This window comes from Lonchura striata, chromosome 7, assembly GCF_050655825.1.
Source record: "Lonchura striata isolate lonStrDom1 chromosome 7, ASM5065582v1, whole genome shotgun sequence".
Taxonomy (NCBI): domain Eukaryota; kingdom Metazoa; phylum Chordata; class Aves; order Passeriformes; family Estrildidae; genus Lonchura; species Lonchura striata.
In genome coordinates this window covers 12,938,146-12,959,661 of record NC_140709.1, presented here as the reverse complement: position 1 = coordinate 12,959,661, position 21,516 = coordinate 12,938,146, and positions in this window count along the sequence as shown.

The window sequence follows — 21,516 nt, the reverse complement described above, 5'->3', positions numbered from 1 at the left end:
TCCTATGTTCTATGTGTGACTGTATCTACTAAAGCTGTAACTAAATTTCCAAAAGACATTAAAACAGGGATAGAAATACAAACACTGCTAAATTTCAGAACCTTGTTAGCACAAAATATATTGAAAGTCTTATATGGAGAGAAAACTCACTCATAAACCAGCCAATGCTTAAAACTTTAATAGAAAAATAAATAAAAACAACAACAATAATAATACATTATTACTTTCTGAAAATTATTACCTTATCTATAAACTCTACTGAAAACACTTTAAAGTATTTCCGAAAGGTATTCAGAAGTCTCCAAACCAAAAGATTGATAATTTCCAGCTTCTTTCCTTGACAAAGCTGACGCTTGGCAAAGTGTGGCTTGAAAGTAACAATTATAAATGTCTGTGTATTATCACTGAAAAAAAATAAAAATAATTTTAATTTCAAAAATAATTCAGTTTACTACCCTCCCTTCCTTCTGCTAGTGCAGTAAAATATTAAGGTAATAATAAAAAAGGCTATTTAAAATGTGGACTTTGCTTTTAATTCCTGTGGTGATATTCAAAGGAAGGCAGGACTTTCAGCAAAAGTTTTAGTTAAATTGCTAGAGATGCGCAGTCCAGCTCCAGACCCCTGTCTAAGTCTATCTGTTGCTCAGCTGTTGGGAAAGACACATGTTAAATTTGTCTCTGAAATGAATGCAGGGATTTTTATCCTCATCATATCTATGTCAATAGAGCAAGACAAGAGCAAGTCTTCATCTAAATCAGTCTTTAATTCCTCCAGGCATATCCTATGCCAAGGTCATTAGGGTTTATTACCTGAACAGAACAGAGCAAGTAAACAAAGCCAAACTGGAAGTGTAAGAGGTTTCCTTCCTTGTTCTTATTCAAAATTGTTTCAGGATTGTGGGAGGCATGAATTTATTAAGAACTGTAAAGAAAGATGTGGCCTGTCACCTTATTTTGCCTGATACGTTTTGCCATTTTTACATCTGATAATTGTTTATCACACCGCCCACCCTTGGGACACTTGGTTAACTTCCACCTTTTCCCTGTGTGGCTGAACCCCAGCTCAAGTTTGCTGAATTGTCAGGTGCACCTTTGGGAAAGGCTCCTCTTGCCTGGGTCAGGAGCTGCCTGGGGCTCCCTGAGGTGCTGCACCCAGCTGGGGAGAGCTGATCCCACGGGAGGAGACGAGTCCCTGCAGGACAGGTCCCACACGCACTGCCCAAGGGCTCCAGCTTCTCTGACATTTGTTCTCTAAAAGGAAAACCTGTCTCTGTCACCTGTGTAGTTTTTGGAAAGTGGGGTGGGATATAGATTGGTATACTTTTTCCTTAAAACAGTTCCTCCACTAAAACCTTTAAGTGAGATGCTTGCTAAAAGTGAAAACCTGTGGGGCTCAGTCACGAGCCTATTCAAATAAACAGGAGCACTTCTGTTGACTTGCCCAGTGCTGTTAACAGCAAAGAGACTGAACTCTGATCTCCCTGGTTATATATGCCTGGATTACCCACGGGATGCATTAGAGGCCATCTGAGATACCAAGTCCTTTGTGGTCTGTTTCATTCTCTAAACACTTAATTCTCAAGACCAGGGTCAGATACAAACCCAAATAAAATCTCAGAAATATTTTTCATTATAATGATATTTGAGTTAGGAGACAGAGATCATGTTGTATGAGGTTTTCAATAAAGTGATTACCATTAAAATGTCAATACTTAGCACCAGTCACAATGAAACTGCATCTGCTCTGACACATTTCCTCTAGAACATTAAGACAGAAATATATCTGAATTGAGGGCTTCAGAAGTACTCAATATTGGTTTAATTCCACTGCCATTGAAACAGTTGGTAAGATTTCCATTAATTTCAATAGAACAACATTAAACTCAGTATAAAAACTACATCATCTATTCTGTCAATGTGTCATTTTATATCATGTTAATGATAATGGCATAAAAAAAAAAAAACTAAAAAGCACTTCATTTTGCACTATTATGGAACTAAAGGAAGAAATTGCTGTGACCTGAAGAGATATATGACTTTTTACCAGGGTTCAGATAACCTTTGATCACTTTTAAAAATTAAAGTGATTTTAGGGCTGAAAAATGCTCATAATAAAAGACTTAAGGAGCTCAATCTGTTCATCAAAAAAGATCAATAGTTACTTAATTGCAATATAGCAGTGCCTTCACAGAGAGAAAATGCCATGTAGTAAAGGACTCTATCACAGAAAAGCACAAGAACCACTGGCTTCACATGACACCACGTAAAATCTTCATAGAAAGTAAGCTTCTGGCTTATTGGGTTTTGAGGTTCTCTGTTGGTTTTTTGTGGATTCTGTTTTGTTTTGTTTTAATGAAATGTTCTGATTAGGTATTAACAGGTTCGGACAAGTACTGAAGCAGTTTTCCTAAATGATGATCACACACAAGTTATCAGTCTTGTTAGCAGATTAAATAGGAAAAGAAAAAGAGAGGAGGAAAAAAATATATTACTATGAAGAAAACTAGAAACACTTAAAACTTCTATTTTCTGGAATTTTTTTCCCAATTATCCCACATTTCCAATCAAGAAAACAGAGGAAGAGAGAGAGTGGAGTCCAAAAGAGAAAAGAGAGAAGAATAAACTCCCAACTTAAATCAGTTCACCAGCTGAGGATCAGGACAACGATCTGCAGTAATTGAGCAAAGGTGGGGATTGGTTGCTTTGTTTTCTTTATTTCAGACAGATATATTTCATGGCATAGATTACATACTCAGATCAAGTGGCACTTTAAAATACAGATGATTGTTTATATTGTAGAAAAAAATGTTTGTTTTTTGTTTGGTATTACTCTTTATTTTGTCCCAGTCTAATGTGTAAAACTATATTGTGACTTTACATTACCAGTAGAATTAAAAGTAAACTAATATAAAACTTTCATTTGGATATTCACTTGTTACTTCAGTAGCTGTTACATGATTTTTTGTTTTAATATGATTTTAAAAAAATACATGCTTTTATTTGTTATTCTCCTGCTTTAGTAATACTGCCAGCTGTACTTTCCACTTCACATGAATTCAGGTCTATTCCAATTTTCCACTTCCCTGCCTTTAATCCCAGCGTTACAAACGGAATCCCATGCTACACTAATATCTCTTACTCGCTGGCACAGAAGAGATCAATATTTTAAAATGCCATATGTTTTATAGATCAACTGTCTTGTGCATAGGAATCCAATGGCATCTGAACCATTACACAATATTTGTAAGTTACACAAGTCAAGGACTGTGAGGTCTGCCTTTGCACACACTATCAGTTCCTAAAATGTTTGTACTCATCTGTGAAATGTTTTAGTATTTTTATAGCACTTAACTAAGTAACCCAAATGCTTGATCTCCTCTCACCATAAGCCATCCTCTGTGGCTTACAGGCACAGTAGAAGCTTTAATAATGTGAACATTTTGTCCTTCACACAGACTGGAATTCCCTGGAAGATTTTCAGAAGGTTTCACACATGTCCATCAAAAGTTGACTTGAGCTCTTGCTCAAGCAGAGGTGAAGTCAGTGGCTGGAAGGCACACCTGTCCATGTGTTTGGCCACTGAGGTTAGTTTTGCCAACACTTCAGTCTGGTTCTCCTGGGGGTACAGAGGCAGATGTTGAGGAACATTTCCAGTTCTCTGTGATCTCTGTGGGCAGCAGCAGTGGAGCTGCAGGTGAAGTTTTGGGGGGAAGGAACATGAGCCCCAGGTGAGAAGCCATGAACTGCTGACCCTTTGCACAACCAAGGGCACAGAAACCTTGGGCACAGCTGGCACTGGACACCCGAGACATGGCAGGAGACAACAACCCCCAGACTTTCATGATTTAGACAGTCGGGGGATAAAAGCCCACAGGTTCCTTTGCCTGAGGGAGGCACCAGCTTGTGCTGTTATTTTGTAATTCAGTTATTGTGCCAAATTAGATTATTTTAAGGATCTGGACATCTGAGGCTCTGCTATGGGAAACCTGTGTTGAGCAGGTAAGGAAACTTGGTCTGAGTGTGTGAGTGTGGGGGGTGTAGCTGCAAAGGGCCTCAGGTGGTGTGAATGTCCCTGGTAACAGCCAGAGCAGCTTCTGGGTGGCCCAACAGGGATTTCCCTAATGCAGAACCAGTCAAAGATGAGCCTCTGGAGCAACACAGACCTTGGAGGAAAGCACCAAGTATTCTGCCTTTCAAGATGTGCTAACTATTCCTGTGTTAGTTCTGACGCATTTCCCTGAGGCAAACAATAGTTCTAAAGATGACACTGTGTTTTTGTGGAACTATTTTGGTAATTTGAGACAGAACATGGATTTGTCTCAATTTCAAAACTGGATATTTTCAAAAACAGAGTGATCAGGTCTGCTCTTTGAGAAGTTTTTCTATTTTGCTGCTAAATTAGCTCTCATCTCCCCTACCCCACCTCTCCCCACAGAAGTGCAGCTCCTAAATTGCTTCAGGGTTAACAATCCCATGAGTTCCAGAGACCAAAGCCCACCATGCTGATGGACCCAAAGCACCATCTCTGTTCCCTTTCCTGGAAAATAATGGTGTTAGGTCTCTACTCCAAAAAGAAGAAAAACAAACATTTTAAAAACCCCTCTTTTTCACCAACTACAATGAGCTTTGCCTGTTTATATTTACTGCACACATGTTGCACTGGTGATGGTGACAAGCCTGAGATGAAGGGATAAAAATTTCCTTGCTTTAGAGAATTTCTTGACTTTGCCCTTCACTATCATACAACTATGTCAGTATGTGTAAATTGCCTTTGAAAAAGCCCAGAACAAAATATTATTCATTAGACTTTTCCCAGTGGAAAGAGGATTAGACAACAAGCATGTGATATGTTAGATGTACTGCTTAACACAGTAATGACATTTGGATAAGGGATGGAGGAGAGGAGAGGAGAGGAGAGGAGAGGAGAGGAGAGGAGAGGAGAGGAGAGGAGAGGAGAGGAGAGGAGAGGAGAGGAGAGGAGAGGAGAGGAGAGGAGAGGAGAGGAGAGGAGAGGAGAGGAGAGGAGAGGAGAGGAGAGGAGAGGAGAGGAGAGGAGAGGAGAGGAGAGGAGAGGAGAGGAGAGGAGAGGAGAGGAGAGGAGAGGAGAGGAGAGGAGAGGAGAGGAGAGGAGAGGAGAGGAGAGGAGAGGAGAGGAGAGGAGAGGAGAGGAGAGGAGAGGAGAGGAGAGGAGAGGAGAGGAGAGGAGGCAAAAGAACTTTTAACCCTTCCAAGTAATTTTAAGCAAAAGAAATTTTCAAGTGGTAAAAAATTAATTAGGAGTGGAACTTATTAAGTAGCTTCCACTCTGCAGAAACATATTTTTTTTCCTGCATGTAGCATTGTAACTTCATGGTGTAGTTTACATGAAATTTAGTTTAAGTAGCAGCCTGAGGCCCTGGAGAAGTCTCTGAGCAAGTAATCTGGATTTTAATAATGCCGTTGTATTTCTTCACCATATTATTGCAAATTTGTATAATGAGTAGTTTCCTCTAAGGAAATGGCCAAGATAGTATACTTGAGGGAAGCTCTTTAACGGCTATTAAAATGTGGTTATTATAAGTTTTTAATAACAAGTTGGAAGAAGGCCTTATCAGTGAGGGTCAGCTGGGAATCATTCATCAGACTTCAGAGTTTACATCCTCCTATAATGGGTACAGTCAGAGGACATCTGGTCACACAGATTCGAGAATTGTGTGTTTAGGTGAAGTTTGAATTCAGTCTGGCATGTCTTTATAAAACCATTTTCTTCTGCTGAATGCAGGAATATGTAAAAAAAGGATTTTGATCTGTCAGTAAGGGTCCTTCAGTTCAGAAAGAATTTCTGCTATAGGAACAGAGAATGGAAGAGTCAAAAACATTGAAAATGTTTTACTTATGTATACAAATTTGCTACAGATTTTCTCCACACACAAGCAGAGTACTTTAAAGTATCTCTATCCTTTCTTATTTTCAGTGATTTTTTTTTTTTTGGGTGGGTATTTTTATTTATTTATCTTAATGGCTGACTTATCTAAGTATTATTGCAAATAGTAGACCATAATAGTAATTCCAGAGCTCTCCCACTGTATGTTGTTTTTGTAGGGAAGTACATTTCATTTCACACAACATTTGCAACTCCATGCTATAATTCCAGAAGTCAGAAAGCTTTTAAAATTTAATGAACAAAAATTTTATGCTTTTACAACATCCAAAATAGGGCTATACCAAGCAGTTGTATGCAGAAGATTTTCTCTTGACACTGGTTTCATTTTATTTCCACTACACCAATAAGAATTCATCTCCTCAGAAGTTAATTAAGCTGAATAGGAAAAAAGACATTTATGTGAATCATATCCAATGTCTTAATCCATTTGTGTAGATATTTTTTCTCTAAGATGCTCCCAGCAGCTATATTTCATAAACAAATTGCATGTAGAAGTTGCAATTTTCTTTCCTCTTTACAGAATGATCCTTTAAAGGAGCTCTGAAATATCTCTGTATCATAGAGGATAAATTTTCAATCTCACCAAAGAACCCTTTTCCATGTGCTGCCTTGCCTGGCAACATTGCACTCTGAGCAAATTTGTGCTGGATTATTACACAGTTGTAAACTAGCTAATTTATCCTATCGTGCCTTGTGTCCATATGCAATGTCTTTTTAAATAATTTACCATGTTTGGGCACAGTAATTAGTCTTATTTGGAGCAAACACCCTGCAGTATGCTGCCCTAACTAAACAGAGATGAGAAATGGACAGGGCAATGTGTGGGGAAAATGCTACTTCCTTAAGCCTGACATTTTTGTTTCAGAGCATCACAGATTGGACAGACATTTATGGAGTCCGTGTTGAAACTTCTGGGGTCAGAAACAGTGATGCAGAAATCACACAGGCACTCGTGTCCATGGGGCACGGTGCCAGCCAGCACATCTGGAGTTGTGTTACATGCACCAGGAGATGGAGATGATGCCCAGAAATATATGACCTCTGTTTCTAGGAACTAATTCTTAGGAAAGAGAAGTAGGTAGGGGTCTCAGGTCCCTGCCTTACCACTGGCCTCTGGGAAAAGCATTCCTCCTTCCACAACTGTTGAATAGAGCTGAGGCTGACCTCCACTGCAAAGCACTTGGATATAAATGCAGGAGTCATTCTCATAGATGAAGAGGCTCATCTTCTTATTCAAAGGAAAGAACAAATAACTTAGTTTTCAGAGTATTAAAAAATCCACTGAGAGAGCAGCCAATCATAGTGGATTTGAAACCTGGAATCCTGGAGCTTGTCTTGCAGCAACAGGCATGTGTTGAAGCCTTTCAGATTGGTAGAATGAATTGTGATGGATGCACTCACTCCATTATGCAATTCCCACTTTTTCAGTTTGCAATAACAGGGAGAGGAGAAGGGAAGCATCTAGGGGCAAGCTGATTTCTTGCTGCTTTTCTGTTAATGACACATACATCCTCTGCCATGATACCCCTGTTCAGTGCCAAGGATTCTTTACGTTTAAAGTGAAGTCAAGCTGCCCTGCCTGACAAAGGTAGCAAGCAATGCAGTGAGTTCAGCTGTTGTCACTGTCTGACTGTGGGACTGTTTCTGACTGAGCCCTTGACAATCATCCTTTCTTTGCTGAAGAAATGCTGGAAAGCTATCACATTTTCCCAAAAGTTTCTTGCAGACATTATTCCCATGCCTGCTGCAAAGCACCAGGACACCTCCACGCTCAGCCCACCTGTGCCCTTGAGGATGCAGTCAGCTTTTCACATCTGATGTGGAAAAACTATTTTTGTTTTTTGTTATTTCCCACTGAGATTGTCTGAAACATGATCAGGGTTTCAAAAGGCTACAGCAGTCATTGAGGTAACTAATTAGCATTCTCCTCCCTGTGGAAATTACCTATGTGTATTTTATGCTCTTTGCAGCACTGATATTCTATTTGAAATCAAATACCTTTCTCAGAATAAGATATAGGAAAAAAACTTAAGGGGTTCCTGATTTTGAATTACAAAAACACAGTATTACTGGAAATGTAAACCTTTCACCACACAGACACTGTTCTGGCATTTTAAGTATGATTTATTATCAATTAAATGTTACTGTTAAATAATGTTTAAAAATTCTTCTGCATCACTTGAAATATTTCAACTGTGATGTAAGAGTATCACTTTGAATTATGTATATTTTGCAAATATACATGATAATTTATTACAACTTTATTTTAGAATATTGGAAGTTAAAAACTTTTTTAAGTTTAGAGAAAACATATAGAAGCCTCTATTAAATTATAACTATTTAAATTTAACAAAATTGAAATTAAATAAATGAAACAATCTTTTCCAGTGTCAAATTAATTATTTTGGCCTGATTCAATTATGAAAGAGAAAAATACTATTTTCTCAATTTGATATGTTTCAACAAGCCAAGAAAATTTTCTTGAACAAGTTACAGCTTCCCATTCTACACAGTGCATTTTTCTGGATCACCTTTTCTTTTTTGTTTCATTTTAAAAACTAGCAGAAAAAAAGCCCCACATTGCAGCTGTACTGGGCAGATTTTCATTGCTTTCTACAGGAGCAGAGCCCTGTACATATTAATTAGCTGTAATTCAAATTAGTTATTTTTCAGTTGAACCTCACACAGATGTACCATTCTTATAGAAGTATCTTCACTGCCTCTACAAAAGTGGTTTCCAACCTGCTCCTGGGACAGGGAAGGTTGGAAAAGGAAGGAGCCCCACATCACTTGGTATAATTGACTTTTGCCAGCTCCTCTCTCAGGTCTGTCCAAAGCAGAGGCAGAGCATTGAAGGGTTTGAGGGATCTCCAGCTGAAGTAGCAGAAATCCTGTCAGATGACCATGAGTGTCAATAGTCCTGCAGTGGCTGATTTATTTGCTCTCAAAATAATTGCTACTATCCCTGTCCTATCTAAGCAGAGAGGTGATCAAAAGGAAGAGATTTTCTCTTTTCTGTTTGTTTGATTTCTTCAGCAAATAGCAGATTCACCAAGCAGATTTGCATTGAATAAAAAAGTCTGTGACCACTTGAGTCCATTTCACTAGGTGTAGGAAAACAAGAATTGGAAGATGCAGGAGATTAGTGGTGACATTTCCAAAATTAAATAGATGAACTTTTCAGTCTGAACTATCCAGCTTTGTTTTTATATCTAATTCTGCTTTTAAAAGGCTAATTCTTCTTGAATGGATGCTTAACATTCTTTGTTGTTTGTTTATTTAGCAGCTGTTCTAAAATTAGAAAAAAAAAAAAAAAAACAAAACAACAAGGAAGAACAGGTAAAAGCAGAACTAATTATTTTTCTTTCTCCAAATTAAATACACATTCTTGTTACAAGTTTAAACAGAATCTTTTTGCTCACTTTCAGTAAACAGTGCAGACAATTCTGTAATTCTGACATATCTCTTTGGAGTCTGCTGTATATTTTACCCCATCCTCTTTGCAGTGGAGTTCAGCCTACCCCAGGGACACAAGCTCTTTGATATTACTGGTAGTTCTTTGATGCAAGAAAAGAGGACCTGATCCAGCTTTATTTCCACCTTTCTGCAGAAGAACAGCGTAGATACTTCAGAAGTCATAGAATACATACACCTTTATGTATTTTTGTGAAGGATATTTGTTTCTTTTCTTCTGAAAAGATAACACTTTTAATGCTCTGGTTCATTTATTCTAATGTCCTATAAGCAGCACCAGTTCCTTTCAGACAATTTAAAATTCTTTCACACTCCAGAAATACCATAGGCAGTAGGAAGTTAGATAAGTCATTCTCGGAGTTATTAGTTGATAATGATGATAGCTTCAGTTTATCTGAAAAATTATTGCTCATAAAATTACTGTATCATAAGAAAACTGCACCTTTTACTGATTTGTTTATCCTTGCAACAATTTCAGTTTGGATAACACTCTTTTTTTTATTAATATTGTTATTATTTATTTCCCCTCATCAGTTCCATAAGATACCTCATAAAATATATCTTACACTTGTCAGCATTAAGGAAATTACTAACTTCTAATACAGCTGAAGTTGAATCTCTCCAGCAGGGAGAGGAAGCAAAGAAGAAACCCTGACAGTCAATTTGGATGTGTTTGGCTATTTTCCATAGCCCAAGTGATGAACAAAATGTTAAAAACCCAGTCGTTATCATACAGCAGAGCTCTGAATTGCTATCCCTCCTCAGATCTTTTTTCCCCACAGCAAAAGACAGGCTCTCCTTTCCTCCATCATTTCACTGTGGTGAGAAGGAGGAATCCTCAGCTCTTGTGATGCAGAGCAGTTCTTGTGTCAGGGCACCACCACCCCAGAGACAGGGTTTGGACACCTACATTCTGTCTTGTCAGGGGAAAGAGCAGCAGCAGAGATGAACATTTAGTAGCCAGAAGAAAATATTAGAACTAAGTGATTTTTAAATAAGTAAAACCAAAATGAACACATTTCAAATCCTTAGATTTTAATTTTGCCCACCAAGTGAAAGAAACTTTTAATGTTCAGTTACAGGAGTACAGCAGGTATTTTTTTCTGGAAAAAAAATCTTGGGTAAATTTCCAGAGAATGACTTCTTGGTCTGTTTAAGGACCAACTCTCTTCCCAGTACTCTCTAGGACTTGCTTGTGTAATAACTACCCAACTGTAATAACTTGTAATAAGTTTTTATTAGCGTTGCCAAGAAGCAACTTCTTTGCACTACCAGCTGCTTTTGCACTTCTCAGGACATGGAAATGTCTCTTTGAAGTTCACTACTGCTCCAGGCATGAAAGGTTTAGGCATAATCACAAGATCTTGTCTCTTAGCAATGCACCCCAGCTCAGCCAAGCTATCACAATCAAATGAGTACTCTTAAGATCTTTTATTGATTTTCAAGCTAACTCTTTTTACCTTAGATTTGTGGCAGGCTTAAGCATGCTCATCCACTCAGTTATGGCCAGTTAGTCCATCTGAGCCATCATCCTGTGTGTGTCTACATCCATCTAGCCTGGAAGGCCTGTCATCACTCATGCTGTATCTGCACATGGGAGACTGGGCTGTAATGGTCTGCTTTCCCCTTGATATAGTTCAGCCCAGAAATGTAAGACATAAACCACATTTAGGGACACGGATCAATATGCATTACTGTACGGCCCATCTCTGTCCCTGATGAGGTAAAAGGCTCAGCATGGTCAGGCAGCTGTAAATTCTCCAATGTTGTATCCGCAACAAGAGCACTGCAGTGAAAAGTTGAGGGCTAGACATCTGCTGGGATGCTCTATCACTTTCTCACAGATATCACAGAGAAATTACCTTGTCTCTGCTCTGGGGACTCTCTTTCTAAGTGCCAGTCTAAAAATCACTTGCAACCTGCTCAAAAACTGTCATAAGAGCAGCACTGATATGGGGAGATCCCTGCAATTTGAGCACCTCCAGTAAGCTGCAGGGACTTGGCTTGCTTTGTATTTCATCTTTTCTATTGCTCTCCAGACTTTCTGTAGCCTAGTTATTCCAGGGTTGAGCTCATTTTACTGGCCAGAAACTAGTACAGTCTTGCTGGGACTCTTCTGGTACAAGAGGTGTTCTAATAAATACCATCACATAATAACAAATTGTTTCAATTAAGTGAAAGCAGGAGCTGTGTGGCTGTGCAGGAGTTTCAGAAGCTTCCAAGGACAGAATGCTATTAAAATCCTTTTGTTGCTGTTTCTAAAACAGGTCTGCTTTGCAGACAAACCCAGAACCCCTCAGGTTTTCCAATATGCAGAAATTAAAGTATCTGTAACACCTGTCATCTTTCATCTGTATCATTAAGTTGGTTGCCTGGAAATATCACTTTTTAATGGTGATTAAACTGTTTATTGGGGACTGCACTAACCCAGGGAGAAAGCCAGATAGATTTCCACAGATAGCAGTGGCTAGCAGAAGTAAGCATAAGCAGATTATGAAAAGAAATCTAAAATTGCCGAGTCCTCAGCGACTGCATTCAAATCCCATGGTTTAAAGGAAAATTGCACTGTTTCAATGCCTGGCAATCAACAAGATTATATGGTAAGAGTCGTTCTGCATAAACTGTGAAATATGTTTGGAAATAATCTCCTTCCCTTCCACCTGATGCTTGTACTGCATATTCAACTAACTTGACAGTTTTAGCTAATTTATTACCAAAGATAAAGTCTATTAAAGAGGAGGAAACTGAAGCAAAGGGGATGACCTCAGCTGCTGAAGGGCATGAAGGAAACAATTCCCTTCGTCCCATCCTGTTCAAGGGCATAAAGTGCACCTACCCTCAGGATGTCTGCTGATGATATGATCCTGGGGGAGGTGATTGATACACCTGAAGGCTGTGCTGCCATTCGGCCAGACTCCCATAGGCTGGAGAGTTGGACAGAGAGAAACTCAGCAAGGCTCCACAAGGGTAAGTGCAGGGTCCTGGACCTGGGGAGAAATAACTCAGCACAAGTTTGACCTCCTAGAGAGTAGCTCTGTGGAGAAGAATATTGGAGTTTTGGTGGATGATCAGGTGACCATGAGCTGGCAGTGCCCTGAGGGTCAGGATGTCCAGTGGCATCCTGGGGTGCATTGGAAAGAGTCTGGCCAGCAGGTCAAGGGAGGTGATCGTCCCCTCTACTCAGCCCTAGTGAGGCCATATCTGGACTTCTGTGTCCAGTTCTGGCCTCCTCTGTAAAAGCAAGGAGTTACTGAGAGGGTCCAGTTGAGGCTGCAAAGATGATGAGGGGTCAAGGGCACCTCTCTGAAGAGAGACTGCAGGTGCTGGGCCTGTTTAGTTGAGGATGAGAAGACTGAGAAGGATCTCATCAATGTATATAAATATTTCAAACATGGGTGTCAAGAGGATGGTGACAGACTCGTTCTGGTGGTGCACAGGGGCAGAAAGAGAAGCAATGGCCATAAACTGAAACACAAGAATTACCACCTCAATATGAGGAAGAATACCTTTACAATGAGGGTGTCAGAGCACTGGGATATTACATGGGGAGCCACGAGTTTCATGGGGTCCGTGGTCGAAGGCAGGGATGATGCACACACCTTAGAGCTTCATGCAATAGCAGCAAACTTCTTGTTTAAACCTAGTTTACATTTGGGGGTTTGAAACAGCCCAGCCTAAACTGCTGATTATTCTGATCCCCTCACAGCCCAGCTTCCTGACCTGCAGCTTAGGCTGGATCATGAGTAGTGAAGTCTCTGTGTAGATTTGAATCCAACCTATCCCTGCCTCATCTGAGAATCTGTTTTACCTCTAGGCTGGCTGAGGCTGAAGGTCTGATACAACCAAATTTATTTGGCAGCTACAAGCCAGTTGCAGCCATGACACTGGGACAGGCTGCCATGGGAAGCTGTGAAGCCTCCCTCCCTGGAGACACCCAACACCCACTTGGATGGGTTCCTTGGAACCTGCTCTAGGTGAGAGGGTGTTGGACTCCATGATCTCCAGAGGACCCTTCCAAGCTGTGATTCTGTGATAAGGGAACACAAGGCAGTTTGTGGGGGCTCAAAGTCCCTTCAATTCCTCTCTCTGATACATGTGTCTGGAGTGAACACTAGCAAGCAGCCAGTGATGTAAATTCAGCAGCTTCACAGGTTGAGAGGAAGGGCTTGGCTTCCCTCTTTTCCGTTTTCCAAACCCTTATCAAAGTATCAGTGGCCAAATAAAATTTGCTTTTTCTTCCTCTGAAGATTCATTGCAGTTTCTTTCTCTCATACTCTCAAGATTTGGTTGAACCCTCCTCATTATGATCCCTGCTTCCCACTCCCAGTCCTTGAAGAAAATTGCTCCTCTCAAGGCAACTGACCATATTTAAAATGACAGTAAAGTTTCAACACTAAAACTCAACCAAAGCTTCCTGTGTAGCCAGTGTGGTGAAAGCCAGGACCACAAATCTCATTCACCAAGCTGCTTGGAGAATTCAAAGGGGAAAAATATTATGTGCAAGCAGCAGTCAAGACTAGAAGTGTAGAGGAAAATCAATTTAAATGTAGACCACAAAGAGTCTGGGTAACACAAACCTCGTCAGCTCAGTGCCATTTATGCAACAGCTGCACCCAGATCTCAAAAAGTCATTCTTCTGGAGCTTTAACACAAAAGGTAACTCCATCAAATATCCCACAAAACACAGCAGACAGCTCATTCAAGCACAGCCCTTCTACACTATCATATAAAACCTTTATGCTGAATTGCTGCAACTCGATACTGCACAAATAGAGTAGCTCCATACTCATGTCTGGTTTCACAAACTCCCCTCAAACCCTCAGCAAAACTGAAGGTTTCATGCTGAACAAGAAGTGAAAACCTTGATTCTGGGAATTATAGAGGTAATAGATGTCATTATGTCCTTTCTAGAGACTGTATTATTAAAGACATTCATAGACTGAGTAACCAAGTACAGAACTTAAGCTGATACAAACAGGACAAATTTATTCTGTCCATCTGACAAAAAACCCTAATACTTTCCTCATATTTTTTCCTAAATGTGCCAGCATACACTTGATTAAGTGCGTGGCATTTCATGTGATCACAGCCATATGCCAATCAGTGGCTGCATCTAAAATACATGGTTTTCATGTGTTTTGTCTCCTCTTTGTGGTTCTTCTACCTGTTCTGCAACTTGGCAGACCCCTTCCATGATCACAATTCACTCTGTCTCACCCCTGTGTTTGCAGAGATCCCAAAAGCTACATCATTGAGCTTAAAGCCTTCTGCATGGGCTGAGCTGCTCTGCCTGAAAGGAGTTGGGGTGCAGGGACCAATCCTCAAACAGGACACACAACATCAGACCCAGTCCCAGGTGAGCAGTGATAAAGAAGAGGTTGGACCTGCACCCCACTGCTCACAAATACTTCCTGTCTCCTGTCAGTTCACACACAAAATTACTTCACAGAGACCTTGTCTGGAAAAATGCCAGATGCTCTGTAATGGTCAGGATGTGGAAGTCAGACACTCAAAGACCTCCAGGTACTGAAGCAGGGGTAAATCTTTACCACTGTGATGCACAGAGCAGCTGAATGGACCTACCTGTGATACCAGGTCACAGCCCCAGATGCAGGATTTTGGTTGTGGTAGCAGAAATTTGAGTCCTGTTTCCAGAACCACCCCAGTGTGCCAAGTGGAGACACTGTTACAGGTTTATGTCAGCTTGGACAACATCTGAACACTGATTATTAATAAATGCATGGAAACTCACACCTGAAATCAAAATAAACAGGGGAAAAATAATTTTTTGTAACTGTACAGTGATACCGTGGTCCCTTAATTCTGGAGTGTTTATTACCTTCTCATTGCTTCTCACCTCTTCCCCACCCCATTAAACCATGACTATGCTCCTAATTCCTCTTCCTTCCTTACCATCATAAATTAGTCTCACCACTTCTCTTTGAGTCATTTTGGTTTCATGCTTTGTGTCTCTTGCTCAGAGAACTGCATATCTTACCTACTGCTGCTCACATGATGGTGATTGAGAGCACTGTTGACTGCTCTTCACATCTCTTTCTCCTTCTTTCAGATCTGTGTGGAAAAATATCTTTTCATATTCTCCCCAACTCTTCTTTCCTCCAGCAAGTATATTATTACAAGTATATGTATTATGGATAATAAACTATATAAGTGTGTGCAGCTCCCTAACACAGCTGAGAGGCATTGCAGGGTGAATAAGAAGCTGAGAAGATGCTTGAACACAATAAGGAATCCACTGCAATGGACAGAGCAAGATAGTGCTAAACAAAGAGATTTTATAACCTTGCAAACAACACACTCCAGGTTTACCTGTTTTTTACTATTATGTAGATTAAAACAGTAAAATCTGAATTTAGGAAAACATTTACTCAGTTTTCATGTTAATCAATAGGATAATTACATTAGTCATAATTTTCCATAAATCCTATGATGTTTTTTGCCTTCAGGTGATTGACATTTTGCTAACTCATTGTTATTTCCTTCTCTAACTTCTTGTGTCGTAGACACATGACATTCAGAACAGCTTGGTGAGACATGTGAAGCTGGTTTTCAGCCACTTTGTTATGTTTGAACTCCCAGCCTTGCATTAATTTCACTCTTCATGATTAAGTAAATACCTCTTATGAGAGAAAAATTAACTAAAGGAAAGATATAATTGTTTTGCTTCATGTGGTTATTCAGTTAAAATACTGTGTTTCTCCTCTTGTAAACTTGGAAGGAAATATATTTCAGGAAGAATTCTGACTGAGCTGAAATTATTATAAATTAGACTGTTATAATGGGTCTAATTGTGTGGTTTAATTATTAGATTATACAGGAGAATACAAAGTGGGCATTTTGTTAGATGAAGGCGGTGTCATCTGTCTATTTGATGAAAATTGTAGGCTTTAAAAACAGTTTTGTTTTTCTGGTATATATAATTCTTCAAGACTGGACAATTACTAAACCCACTAATTATATACAATAATAACCACAACTACCCAGAAATTACTTTTATATATGAATAATAAAGCTCCTAATCATGCCATGAGGTCACTAATAAGGACAACAGACATCTTACTTACAAGCCAGGAGACCCAAATACCCAGTGCATAATTTTGCCCTTTGCTGTACCTCTCATACTTCCTCAAGTCACCAGAAGAGCTGCTGCAGGACTGTGCATGGTCAAATTGTGCTAACAAGTATTCCTGAATTAAAGCTGCCTCCGGATCAGACACACTGCCTGTGCTGGTACCTCTCTTCCTGCAGGCACCCACCCAATCAAGGCAGTTACCAGTGTTTTTAGAAGCTTATGGAGGGTCAGAAATGTCTCAGAGGGTACTTTGGAGTGATGTATATTAATGTTCCTTTTATGTCACAAGTGGTTGTCTTGGTGATTTTTTTGGGTTTTTTTTTTTTGTTGTTGTTGTTGTTGTTTTTGTTTTTTAATTTTTGTATAACTCTTACTCAGTTAATAAACAGCTCTTCCTTTGAGATTCATTTTTTCCTTAATGGCATTCTGCTGCCTAGAGATTTTTAGCCATTAACTTTTGCTGTCCTAGAGAATGCATTTTTATCCTCATGTTTCATTCAGGGTTTATCCACTTAAAACTTATAAGGATTTTTGGGGTAGCCTAAATGTAGTAATTTTAAATCCTGTTACCTCTCTCCAGTTTTTACCATTCTGAACTCCAGCTGTAGAGTTTTTATAGGATTTCTGTATTCTCACAGACCTGATATTATGAGATGTTGATAAGCTCCAGAAAAGCTGAAAACATTGCTTTTAATTATATCCTTCTTTCTAATGAATAAAATTCTAAACTGACTTGATATACGTGACTCTATGTCCACTAATGAAATATGAATATATGTACATATTAATTTTATGGGTTTTTCTTGAAAAGAGACCAGTCTTCTGCTGACTTGGAGTGGATTTTCATCCAAGCAGCACAAATAAGGTCAAAGACAATCTCTTCTTAATTAAAGGGAGCACATAATATTGATTTAATAAAAATTTAACATAACCTAATGACAGCTAGATATTATGCTCAGAGCAGAAAGACTGACATTTTACTATAATCAATATGTATTTTATTAAAATCAATGTGCTACATGAACTATTCTACAGAGCCTTAATAATACCTAGTCTGCCACTGCAGAAAAGGAGAGTTTGTCATCTGGAGGTAACGCTGCTTGACAGAAGAAATCCTACATGTACAATACACAAGTTTTGATTTTTCTTAGAGGCCAATGAAGGTGATCATTATCATTCTAAGTGGGAGGTGTTTAACCCCAGCTAATTTCAGTAGCCAAGAGGAATAAGGAGCTGGAGAGAACCAAAGTAATACCATGGCCAGTATTTGCCTGACTTTAAATTCAGCCCTGCTCAAACCTGTGCATGGCAGGAGCGAGGTTTCCATCCAGGACAGCCTTCAGTCCTTGTGTCAGTCTGCTCTGGCACACTGCCCCAAAACATGACAAAGATCTGCCTTTTTTACAGGACTCACTTTCACTGATCACAGTCCAGACCACTCTAACATCAATGCTTTCCTGAAGCCCTAAATACCCATCCCTTAACTTACCCTAGGGATTTGGTAAAAAGGGGATCCTATTCTTCTTCAATTCTTTATTTAACCTATCTCATAATTGCTTCAAAGAGCATTTCTTATCCTTGCTTTGCTGATTATTTTTTTAATTTATTTTTGTTCAGTTATAGTCAGAGAAGAAAAGTTGTGAAAGCTGAAGTCTTGTTAAGCAGTGCTAGAACGGTCTTCTTTCAGCTTTCTCATTCAGTTCTCATTCTTAATCCTGTACAGCATCAAGAGAGAAGCAAAGTGCTCCAACTTTGAGAGATCCCTTATTCTATACACATTGTGCATACAGGAATACCAATCTCTTTCATCTGGCTCTACAGAGTGAGACAAAGATTGCTTCAATTTCTTCCTCTGTACTTCAGCACAGTATTGACAAAATTGGTGACATGAGACAGTGGCCATCACCCACTGTTCCTTGCCTGCCATGTCTGCAGAGAAGCTTTCAAGGAGGGAAAGAAAGAGTTGAGATGTTGCAGAGGGCAATCACACAGCCACATGCTTTGGGGATGGTTGTAGACAAGGCTTGAGTGAAGAGAGAATATTTTCAACATATATTGTCCAGAGTCACAAAATCCAATGTGTGAATCCCTGGCCAAGGTTTTCATTCTGTTCCTTTTGAATGGGTTTTGTTTAATCATTTAGTGTGCACAAACAAAAGGGTGGATGAAACTTGCTGTCTTCAGGAGAGTTCTACAGAAAAAGCCCTTTTCACAGCTCTGGGTGAATCTATGGACACAACACCACCTGGTTTACAGGGTTTACTCCTAGTTTTAGCAGAGTTTATATTCATCAGCTTATGATTCACCTTGAAGGCTTACTTCTAATTACTCAACAGAGAAATAAACACCATCAGAAAACTCAGTGAGAATTGATTTGAGTCTGCTTATCTCCACCAAAGAGAATTGAATAGCACAGAATGTTCTAAACAGGGCTATACAAAATGATGAGGTGAAAGCATCAGTACAAACTAAGGAACAGCAGAAAGGTGTTTCCAATTTCAACTAATATTTATGACCAACAAAAGTCAAGATAAAATAACACCAGCAGTAAATTTTACCTAGAATTGCATCCCAGATCACTTATCAAAAAAAAACCAAAAACAAACCAACATTGCCCTGGGTCTGAAGCCTGCCTATCCATATGAATTTTATGCCTAGTTAACCCATAACCTCTCAAATTTTGAAAAGAACAGGAAAAATCAGGATCGAACCTGGGACCTAAGGTTGCTTCCAGTTAAGATTTCCACCTCTATACACTCTGAGGTGTGGCTCCTCTGTGCTTAAAATATCCATTACTACACATGTCTTGTAAAGAATGTATTTATTTACTCTCTAGAATAACCACTTTCTGATTCTAGTCTTTTAACTGAAATTCTATTATACATATCTAGGTTTCTAAACAAGTATTTTTCATGCACTCTAAAGCAAAGGGAGGGGAAAACAAGTTTAGGCATAACAAAAACAGAACAGGAAAAATATATAATCAGTATAAATTTGCTCTCCAGAAGGAACTTCAGAAGACCTAGCCAGAAGTCTATTATGCAAGTAACATAGGAAAGACTTTAACCTAATTATGGTTTTCTTATTATTTTATTGGCACTATCAGATTTTCATGGCTGAGCCAGCACAACTGCTGTAGTCTTGCTGTACTCATTATTCAATGTTATCTTTTATTTATACCAAATTATAAATGTGTTTGTGGCACACTGCAAACAAACAAGGGATACAGCCTGTGTTTCTTGGCTAAATTTTATCAGGGCTATATTGTATACACAGATTAGATGGCATTTTCTTCAAGGTCTGTTGAGGTCTCCTCAGGCCCACACAGCCAGTCATAAATTTGTGCTCATGAGACACAATAAATTGCTTTTCTTCAATTGCTGAGCCTTATCTGGTAGCACATCTAATCACCGAGGAGCTGCTCAGCTTGTCAGCAGCTCAGCTTTGTAAGAGGGTGAGGCAGCTCTTTGTGCTTTTCATACCCAGAGTGAAGCTGCAGCTGGCCAGATGTTCCACATCTTCCCAGCCCGGAGGAGCTGCCAGCAGCTGGGAAAGCTGCGTTACTTTCTCCAGCCCAAGAGCCTGACCGACAGCAGACCCAGCCCATCTCTCTCCTCCAGGTCAGTGGGTAAGAATTCCACCATGTAAACCCAAACATCTCCAGCTGAAATGATTAAAAGCACCTCCATGAGCCCTCTGATTTAAGGAACTTATTCTAGGAGCAGTCATATCATCGATACCTGAACTCAGCTTGTGCCTACAGCATCATCCAGGATTTCAGACTAAGCTAAAGCAGGGATGGTAAGAGACATTGTATATGATGGGATATGATTTACTGAACTCAGCATTTATGGTTGGTTTGCTTAGCAACAAACCCCTGGAGGGCCTCATATATTACTTTTTAAAAAAATACTGGGTTTACTGCACACCCAGAAACCTAGGATTTATGGCAGAGTATGTCAAATGATAGAAATAAAAAGTAAAGCATATTTTTAATGTGGTTTTGGGGAACAAAAGGCACAAAATTAGTATAAAATGAACAGAACGCTTTGTACATTACAGGCAACATGCATTTCTGGGGGAAAAAAAAAAGTGCAAATCACCTTAAGTAAAGTTACTTAGGTAAGCTTAGGTGACACACGGGTTTCCCACCTTCACTAGCCTTTTAATATTTCTCTATAGTCATTGGAGGGAAAGAAAGATTGCTCCATGCCTGTGTAAGAGATTTTTCTCTGTTTAGGGTGGAATTGCTTTCTAGAGATTGAGTAATATCTCTGTGTTGATGATAGAACTGGACAGTTGACTTAAACTGGATTTCCAATTTCCCGTAGCTGGATCATATGGAATGTGGTTTTTGGAGACTGAGGCTCTGCATAATAAATGATACATAAAATAAAAAAAATGACACTCAGACGTCCTTGTTTAAAATTGGAAAAAAGTGTGCATAGCAAGCATAAAGGAATGGAATAAATATGGATAAAGCATCCATTAACTAATCAAAATCTCTGAAACACCTCTTAATCATATTCTAAAGTCCAGTCATTTCAACAAAGAACTTTTGGAGTCCTGTTTTTGTGACTTTTGACTGAATATTTTTCCAGGGGAAGACAGGCATCTAAGGAGTATTTTTCTGGTTGGAATCCAACTACTGTGTGATCTTAGAGCAGGAAGAAATTACTGCTTTAAGATCCAGGTCCTGACTAATGAAAGGAGTTAAACATATCCTTACATTTCAGGTCGGTATGATCAGGCACATTGAACTTTTCCTTAAGAAAGGATGTATTTTTTATGTGTGAGTGTCCCAAAATGTGGACCTGTTACTTTTCACCCCAGCTCTTCATATGAGAGAAAGGACATAAAGAAACTAAAGTTAACCTAAAACTTAGCATTTCTAGTATGGTATATAATTAATTTGAGGTAGGTGGGGGGTTAATATCTGCATATATACTTGTGAGAAATCTTAATTTCAAATTATAATTAGGTCAAATCACCACTTCTCCTGTTGCACATATATAGCCTGGCAAGC